The following is a 9,012-nucleotide window of genomic DNA, read 5'->3' on the forward strand; positions in this document are numbered from 1 at the left end:
TTTAAAAGGACAAGACACACACAGTACAAGGATAGCCGTAGCTTTTGCTTAAAAACACAAGCAAAAGACCAGGATGACATAATTTTGAGTAATTTCTGAATAAGACAACCACAAACAATATTTTAAAAATACTTTTTGGGGGTGGGGTGAGGGGGAGTGTTAATTATTCACAGAGGAAATAAACCTTGCAAAGCTGAGTAACTATTGCTCAGCTACCCTACAGAGGAGGAACACGTTGAACCTTGTGAAACCTAATTTTATTAGGAAGCAGCAGAGAGAAAGGAAGATTGCCACTCTTAGGAAAGTGTGTTAGTTCTTCTAACACAAAAAAATACTTTAGCCAATAAGATTAAATTATTGGCACAAATAAGTGTAGAGGGGTGTGGTAAAACTTATATGATAAGAGGAAAGAACACATGATTCATAAAAGTATGAAGTGATAAAGCAGGACAAAGCAAAACAAATTGTTGTAACGTTTTACTCTAATTGGTTAACTGTATATTCAAAGACTTAGAAAGCACCGAGGGTTTTATATTTACAAAGTCAGTCTAAATCTCTGGTCAGAACTTTTGTGCATCTTCTCTTCAGCACAGTAGCCTTATGGATGCGTTATATGTGTGTTATGGTGGGAGTCAAATCTCCATGGTCCTCTTGCATTTTTACAAGTTATAGTCTCCAAGATAGTAGTTCCTTCAAGGGCAGAGAGATGGTTGTAAGATGGCAAAGATCATCTCTCCCTCCATGTTAAAGTTTGGGTAAGTTTGTTAGCAGGACTTTCCCAAGCGTGACATTTGTCCATTCTAATACACACCCAATGCTTGTGCAGCACCTGCCTAGCAGCTCCAATTTGCCTCCTAGAATTTGGGAGCCAGAGGAATCTAAGAGAGTCTGAAGTGCATGCTCCCTATTGTGCTGTGAGCAGTCAAGTCCTTTGTCTCCTGTAGAGGAATCTCATGCCTTCTGTCAACTTCTATGAAACTGTAGCAGGCTACTTAGTAGCTTGCAAGTAGGATAAAATAACAGATCCTTCATAGTTCTTAGCAATTAATCTCTTAGACAAAGAGCTACCCAGAGTTCCTATTAAAGGGTAGCAGAATATGCTACTCCCCAATATGCCACTTTCATATGATGATTTTTTTTACTGAAAGCAATTTAAAAAAATAAGAAAAACTTTCTGCTCTCCCGCTATTTGCCTAAAAGCAGGACATAAGTTTATAAAAGTGACCCTCCTCATACTGCAAGACAACATTAGAAATGGAGAAAGTAGAGACTTAAATCTACATAACAAATCTTGCACTTATTTATTCTGCTTTTCCTAGTAGCCTTCCTATAGCCTTCTCCACACTTTTTCTTTTCTCTTTAGCTGAAGATGGTATTTAAGATGAAGTTCTAATTCACCTCTGAGAGTTATTCATTTTTCCCTAGGTATCTCCAATGTATACATGAGGATACATGTCAATAAACTTCTGAGCTTTTTCTCTTGTTAATCTGTTTTTTATTACAGAGATTGATCTCAATCCAGAACTCAAAAGAGTAAAGGGGAAATTATTTTACCTCTAGTACACTACCATAAGAGATACAGAAAGGATTTTTAACACTCCAGTATGCAGTATCTCTCTCTCTCTAAACCTAGTATTTCAAATTAAAAATTCTGTAGCATAGGAATTTGAAAATTCAAATGAGTGTACAAAGAGTTTTTAAAAAATACTAGTAATGAAAATTTGCCTCCATGATTCAGTTAGTATTATGTGAACAATATAATTTTATAAAAATGTAGTGTATACAAACAATTTTAAATTGTACATTTTTCTTTTCAGAAAATACTTCATTATTATATGAAAATAACTATAGAGTGAATACTATATAACAGGAAGTGTGTGTTGTGAGGAATCCTCAAAATAACTCCATCACTTATATACTATTACTATCTCCTCTGTATAAATGCATAAACTAAGGTCAAGAGTTGTAATCACTTGCCCATAGTTGCATAGTTAATAGCAAAGCTGAGATTAAAGCCCAGGAAATTTGGCTGCAGAATGTGGTCTATTTAACAATGCATTTCTGCTTCCTTTACTAACCCCACCAAACTATTTCAAAATATAATAAAAATTATCCTATCTAATAAAAGAGAAGCATGGTAATTAGCCATATGTCCGCTACCCTTCCCATTGGCCAATCAGGGTGGTATGCAAATTAACTGCCAGCCAAGATGGCGGCCGGCAGCCAGGAAGCTTGAAGTGAACATGAGGCTTGCTTGCTTCAGTGACGGAGGACTCCAACGTTCCCTGCCTGCCTTGCTGGCCTCTGAGCTTGCAGTTTGACACATTGTTACAAATATAGAAGCTAAACAAAACCCCAGAAACCTGCTTTCAGCCTCCGGGATCTCAGAGCTGGAGTTGATACAGTGTTTCGATTATAGAACCCAAACAAACCAGATACCTACTTTCAGCAGTGGAGGCCTCAGAGCTGGAGCCAGAGCTAAAGCTGGCCCAGAATAAAAAAAAAGAAAAAAAGGAGCAGTTGGGAGCTTCAGTCACCCGCCAGCCTGAAAAACATCCCTCAGCCCCTCACCCAGACTGGCCAGGCACCCCAGTGGGGACCCCCACCCTGAAGGCTGTGTGACCAACTGCAAACAGCCATCATCCCCTCACCCAGGCTGGCCAGACACCCCAGTGGGGACCCCCACCCTGAAAGATGTGTGACCAGCTGCAAACAGCCATCATCCCCTCACCCAGGCTGGCCAGGCACCCCAGTGGGGACCTCCACCCTGATCCAGGACACCCTTCAGGGCAAACCAGCTGGCCCCCACCTGTGCACCAGGCCTCTCTCCTATATAGTAAAAGGGTAATATGCCTCCCAGCACCGGGATCAGTGGATCCGTGAGGCCTCCCACCGGGATCAGCGTGACAGGGGGCAGCGCCCCAACCCCCTGATCGGCCCTGCTCTGTGTGTGACAGGGGGCGGGGTCGGCCCTGCTCTGTGTGTGACAGGGGGCGGGGCCACAACCTCCCTATCCACCCTGCTCTGTTCGTGACGGGAAGGCGCCCCAACCCCCTGATCAGCCCTGCTCTGTGCCTGATAGGGGGGAGCTCCCCAACCCCCTGATCGCCCTGCGGCTCTGTGTGTGACAGGGTGCGGTGCCCCAACCCCCTGATGGGCCCTGCTTTGTGCATGACAGGGGGCAGCACCCCAACCCCCTGATTGGCCCTGCTCTGTGCATAACAGGGTACAGAGCCCCAACCGCCCTGATGGGCCCTGCTCTGTGAGTAACAGGGGGCAGCGCCCCAACCCCCTGATTGGCCCTGCTCTGTGAGTGACAGGGGGTGGTGCCGCAACCTCCCCATCAACCCTGCCTTGAGTGTGACGGGACGGTGCCCCAACCCCCCAATCAGCCCTACCCTGAGCGTGACTAAAGGTGGCATCACAACCTCCCGATCGCCCTTCTCTGTGCATAACAGGGGGCGGCGCCCCAACTCCCCAATCAGCCCTGCTCTGAGCCTGACCAGGGGCTGCACCTAAGGATTGGGCCTGCCTTCTGCCACCTGGGAGCAGGCCTAAGCCAGCAGGTCATTATCTCCCGAGGGGTCCCAGACTGCAAGAGGGCACAGGCCGGGCTGAGGGACCCCCTCTTCCCCGAGTGCACAAATTTTTGTGCACCAGGCCTCTAGTCCTATTTAATAAAAGGCTAATATGCAAATTGTTCTCCCTCGGGAGTTTGGGGGACTGGGAGTTTGATTGCTTGCTATGATGTGTGCTGACCACCAGAGGGTGGTATGGAACATGGTGGGAACCAGCTGTGGCAGTGGGGGGTTGAGGGAGCGAAAGGAGGAAGAGTCAGGGAGATGGTGAGGCAGGGAACCTGATCGGCCCTTATCTCCAGCCAGGCCTAGGCACCCTACCCATGTACAAATTTCATGCACCGGGCTTCTGGTTTACATTATAAGAGGAAAGGGTTTAAAGAGTTGAAAATGGCACATCAATAAGTAGAGAAATAGACAAGAAAATGCATGTTTTTTACTAAGATTTGCCAATGTAATTATTTATCTTACATAGCATCTATGCTTTCTGATCACTACATTTTCATGATTATATCTACTTGTGATATTTCTTCCAGTTCTTGGTGATCTTTGGTCTTATTAAAAATTTAGATATTCAGTTATCCAATACATTTATCAGTACAGTATAATCACTGATGTAACTATGGTCCCCTTTTCTATTTGTTGCCACCTCATTATCTTTTCCCCTCTATGTGTGTATTTTCTTTCCCCCTCTCTTTACAGTGGGGAAACAGGGCCATGAGAGACAAGAGTAAAATTTACTGCTCCTCAGCAAATTTCAGCTTCAGAGCAGAGCCTACCTATCTCATAGAAATAATTTCTATGTTCTATGCCAAATATTATAACAAGTCATATAACTATACCCAGCTAATGAAAAACAACATTCATGGAGCTTATTTTATATCACTAAGAAAGTTTACTTAGATCAATAAATTTATTTATTCAACAAATATCGATTGAACATCCACAATGTAAAACTACTTTAGTGAAGAAAAAATAAAACCCAGCAGTGGTGTTGGGGAGGTGCTCTTGCCCTGTTGGAGCTTATATTCTGACAGGAAGAACAGCAATAATAAGTCAAGATAATAAGTGCATTATATAGTATGTTAGAAGGTGATAAAAACTATGGAACAAGAGGAAAATAAAAATGGGTAGGGTTAGAGAAGTGACAGGGTAAGTTGCAGTACTAAACAGGATGCTGAAAGCCACCTCTTTATGAAGGTCAGGTTTGAGCAAAGACTTAAAGGACACGAATGAGTTAGACATGTAGTTATTAGACCTATAGGAAGAATATTCCAGGCAGAACTAGAGCTGTGGTCCTAAGGCAGAAGGCTGCTGACCTGTTTAAGAAACAGGAATGAGGTCAGTGCATCCGGTGTGGATTGAGCTAGAGTGGAAGTCATAAGAGTGGTTACAGTGCAGGAATATTGGAGCAGGTCAGTAGAGCTTTTATGGGTCATTGTAAATACTTTATTTTGTACTCTGCTGAGATAAGAAGACACTTAAAGGTTGGAGCTGCCGAAACCGGTTTGGCTCAGTGGATAGAGCGTCAGCCTGCGGACTGAGAGGTCCCGGGTTAGATTCCGGTCAAAGGCATGTACCTGGGTTGCGGGCACATCCCCGGTGGGGGATGTGTAGGGGGCAGCTGGTCGATGTTTCTCTCTCATTGATGTTTCTAACTCTCTCTATCTCTCTCCCTTCCTCTCTGTGAAAAACCAATAAAATATGTTTAAAAAAAAAAAGAAGGTTGGAGCCTTAGTGAGATATGGGATAACTTATTTTCAAAGGATCACTCTGTTGACAGTAAACTGAAGGGGTTAGTGTAGAGGCAAGGGGATCTCTTAGCAACCTGTTGGTAATTTAGAAATGATGGTGACTTACCAGGGTGCTGCCGTTAACATGGTAAGAAATGGTGAGATTGTTTTCTATTTGTAAGATGGACCCTCAGGAATTACTGTTTGCTTTGGATCTGCCCTTTAATGACATGGTGACAAAGATTCTCTCCCTGACCAAACTTTAGCCAGGTTCTTCTAAGCTCTCTTCTTGATTGGGCCTTAATCCTCGCCTATAAGGGCTTGGACAAACACTAACATGGTTTCTGACAGCTCAAGGGTGCATTCCCAGGATGACCCTGGCTTCCTTAAAATGCCTACTGACAAAACCCAAGACTTCAGAAAGACTTTACTGTTTGTTCCAGCCAATACCTGAAGACGGGGTCCTGTCTCCTGGTTTTTGTGAGAGTGTCGGAGCCTAACTTCAATAAGCACCAGTTAGGAAACCCAGATGGGCTTCATAGGACTCAGCCCCCTCTTCCTGATTTTTGTACCTTTTCACTCCCTCACCCTACAGAGCCCCAACTTGCCTTCCTCTTTTCCTGTTTCTCCCTTTAAAATACCTGATTTCCTCTATACAAATCAAAATTCAGTTCAGTTCACACACTGGACTCTTTTTATTAATATTATTATTTCCCTATTACTAATAGTATATTACCGATTAAAATCATCCTTATCACTTTAACTAAAGTCTTTGTTTATCTTTGTCAATGGTGAAGAATGAAGGAATGTTTGGGATGGCCAAATCAAAAATCAATATGGGACATATTAAATTTGAGACGTCTATGAGACTTGGTGACTATGTCAGGTAGGTTGTTGATCTAAGAGGCTAGCTAGGGTAAATAGTTTAGCTAGTAAGGGTGCCTACCAACCACCCGGCATCTACATTTTGATGAACCTTGTTATTCTCCACCTGATACATATGCAGCACCTATAGAGAAGCAGTAGAGAACTTAACCGAAGGTATTGCTCCAAAGTGGACCTAAAATGAAAATTAATTGCTAATGCTGGTAATAAAAGTGAAAGTGGCCAAAGAAATTACTGCCTCTTTGACATCATTGTTCATAAAAAGTAATGAATAGTAGTAGAAGTAGCTTTATGACCTAGTGCATTAAAAGTGTAACTTATTATATTTGCAAATGGTTCTGGCAATTTTTAAATCCATGTAGCTTGAGAAACTATACACAATGTTTCAGCCAGCTTGCTATCATAACAAAATACTGGAGATTGGGTGGCTTAAACTACAGACATTTATTTCTCACAGTTGTGGAGACTGAAAGTCTGAGATCAAGGTTTCAGCAAGGTCATTATCTGGAGAGAACTCTCTTTGTGTTGCAAATGAACTAAATGGAAGAGAGCCTAGGAAAGGAATACTATAACCTCACTCTCATTCCTGCCTCTGGTCTCCTGCCAGTGTTTCCATTGTCTGATCTCAGAAGCCAGAGGAAAGGGGAGTTTATGGATTACATCCATTAAGGTCAGCCTCCCAAGGAACAGGAAAATGTGGAGGAGAATGGAGCATGGATCTTCAGAGGCTAGTGGAAAATATCAAATACAAGGGGAAAAAAAAGGAGTTCCCCAATGTACACTCACAATCCTGCCAAAATTTAACAACTCTTCAATTAGAGAGTCAACTTACGTAATTTTTCTGTATGGCAAAATTCACATCCATTGTATAAAGTAAATATAGAATAATTATACTGAATGGTGACTGTTTAATTAAATTCCAATACTTGATTGAGCAACTAGGCTACGTAGACAAAAGAGAGTGAGAGAGAACCTAGATTTTTATTCAGCCACCATGATTCCAAAACAGACTTGAGCCACCCATTACAAGAAGCACTATGGCAACCAGCCCAGGGAAAAGGGATGGGAAGGTGGGAGAAAGGAGGATGTAACCTAGCAACAGAATCTTTAGGACACGGTTTGCTCATAAATTGCAGAAATGGTAGTTAGTGATATCAGAAAACATAATTAAATGAAGAAAAAGTACCAAAAAAGGACGAGTAGGCACATAGAAAATATCTGAGCAAGTGGGTAATAAATATCAAGTATTTAAATCTAAATTCCTGTGTAAAGTGTCTTTCTATACGTTATTTTACGTAAATAAATGTGCACATAAAGTGAAAACTGTTTATAAGGAAACAAAACTGATTTCTATTAGAAAACCATGTGCCTAAAATATAGCCTTTTCAGTATAAAGTTGAAAATTAAATGATTATGATCTTAACCTTGAAAGGATTAAGTAAACAAAACCTGTATCTTCAAGCGTACAAACCTGACATAGTTTTTAGATCACCTTTGATATTTCTCCTGACTGACATTTGGGAAACATTCATGTAGAAAACTGTCAGCTAACTATATCATGCAGATAGTAAATTAATACCAATATCAGAGTTAGGAGAATTTCTCTTTATTAACTCCACTGATTCATTCATTCACATATGCTATCTATTTCAAAAAAGTATGTTAACTGGTGTATTAACTATATTTTCTTTTTTTCTGTGTTCTTGATGTTCTGGCATCTGGGGCCTGGCTGACTGGAAAGTTGCTGCCCGCCTTGGCCTGGTAGCTCAGTTGGTTAGAACATCATCCTGATAAGCCAAGGTTGTGGGTTCAAACCCTGGTTAGGGAACATACAAGAATCAACCAATGAATTAATGCATAAGTAAGTGGACAACAAATCAATGTTTCTCTCTCTCTCTCTCTCTCTCTCTCTCTCTCTCTCTCTCCCTCTCCCTCTCTCTCAAATCAATACAAATTTAGATAAATAAATAAGAAATCTGCCTTAAAAAAAAAAGAGAGAGAGAGACTTCCCCTCCCATGACCTGCCAATTCTTAGACAGCAAATGAATCCCCAGGGAGTGTGCTCTTGCACAGGCAAACTATCCAATCCAGAACCCACACCTGAACTACATCTCTTCATTTTGGCGTACACTCCAAGAGGCAGCATTCCTCTGCACTATGCTCCCCAGCAGCAGATACCAGGCAACTATGGAGAGCCTGCATGCCCCAGAGCCTGCTGAACTTATGCAAACTAGCCAGTTTTAACCCCCTTTACCTTGCCGTTCCCATGGAAACTAAAATAAAGCCTCTGGCCCATGCTTCCTTTTGATTCTTCTGCCTCCTGACTGACTCTAGTGTTTCCCCATGGTTTGGTGTGTCCCTCGTCTTGGACACAATAACAAACTGTTTTTTTTTCATTGGCAGTCATCTTCTGAGCTATTGTCCGCATCATACTGGAATAATAAAACCTACATTTTAAAACAATTGGTTCTTCGTTATTGTCTATGCTAACTCATAGAAACTATGCAATAAATATTTTAGAGGTTGATGCTTGACTCCAAGGAAGTTCATCTGTTGACTGTGTGATATTGGGCAACATAATACAACTTCTATGAATCTTGGGTCTTCCTTTGCACAATGGCGATATTCCCTACTAGAAAATCAATTACTTCTCTTTATGATTTCTGCTTTTATAAAATAGAATACTTTAAGTTTATACCTAATTATAGCCATGGTTTTTTCCTTCCCATTGAGACATATAGATTGCCTCTTTTTTCTGTTACCTGTCAAAAAATTTATAGTTGTACATGGTTACAATTTTACTTACTTGAAACCAA

The sequence above is a fragment of the Myotis myotis genome, unplaced genomic scaffold (assembly GCF_014108235.1).
Source record: "Myotis myotis isolate mMyoMyo1 unplaced genomic scaffold, mMyoMyo1.p scaffold_m19_p_8, whole genome shotgun sequence".
NCBI classification, from domain to species: domain Eukaryota; kingdom Metazoa; phylum Chordata; class Mammalia; order Chiroptera; family Vespertilionidae; genus Myotis; species Myotis myotis.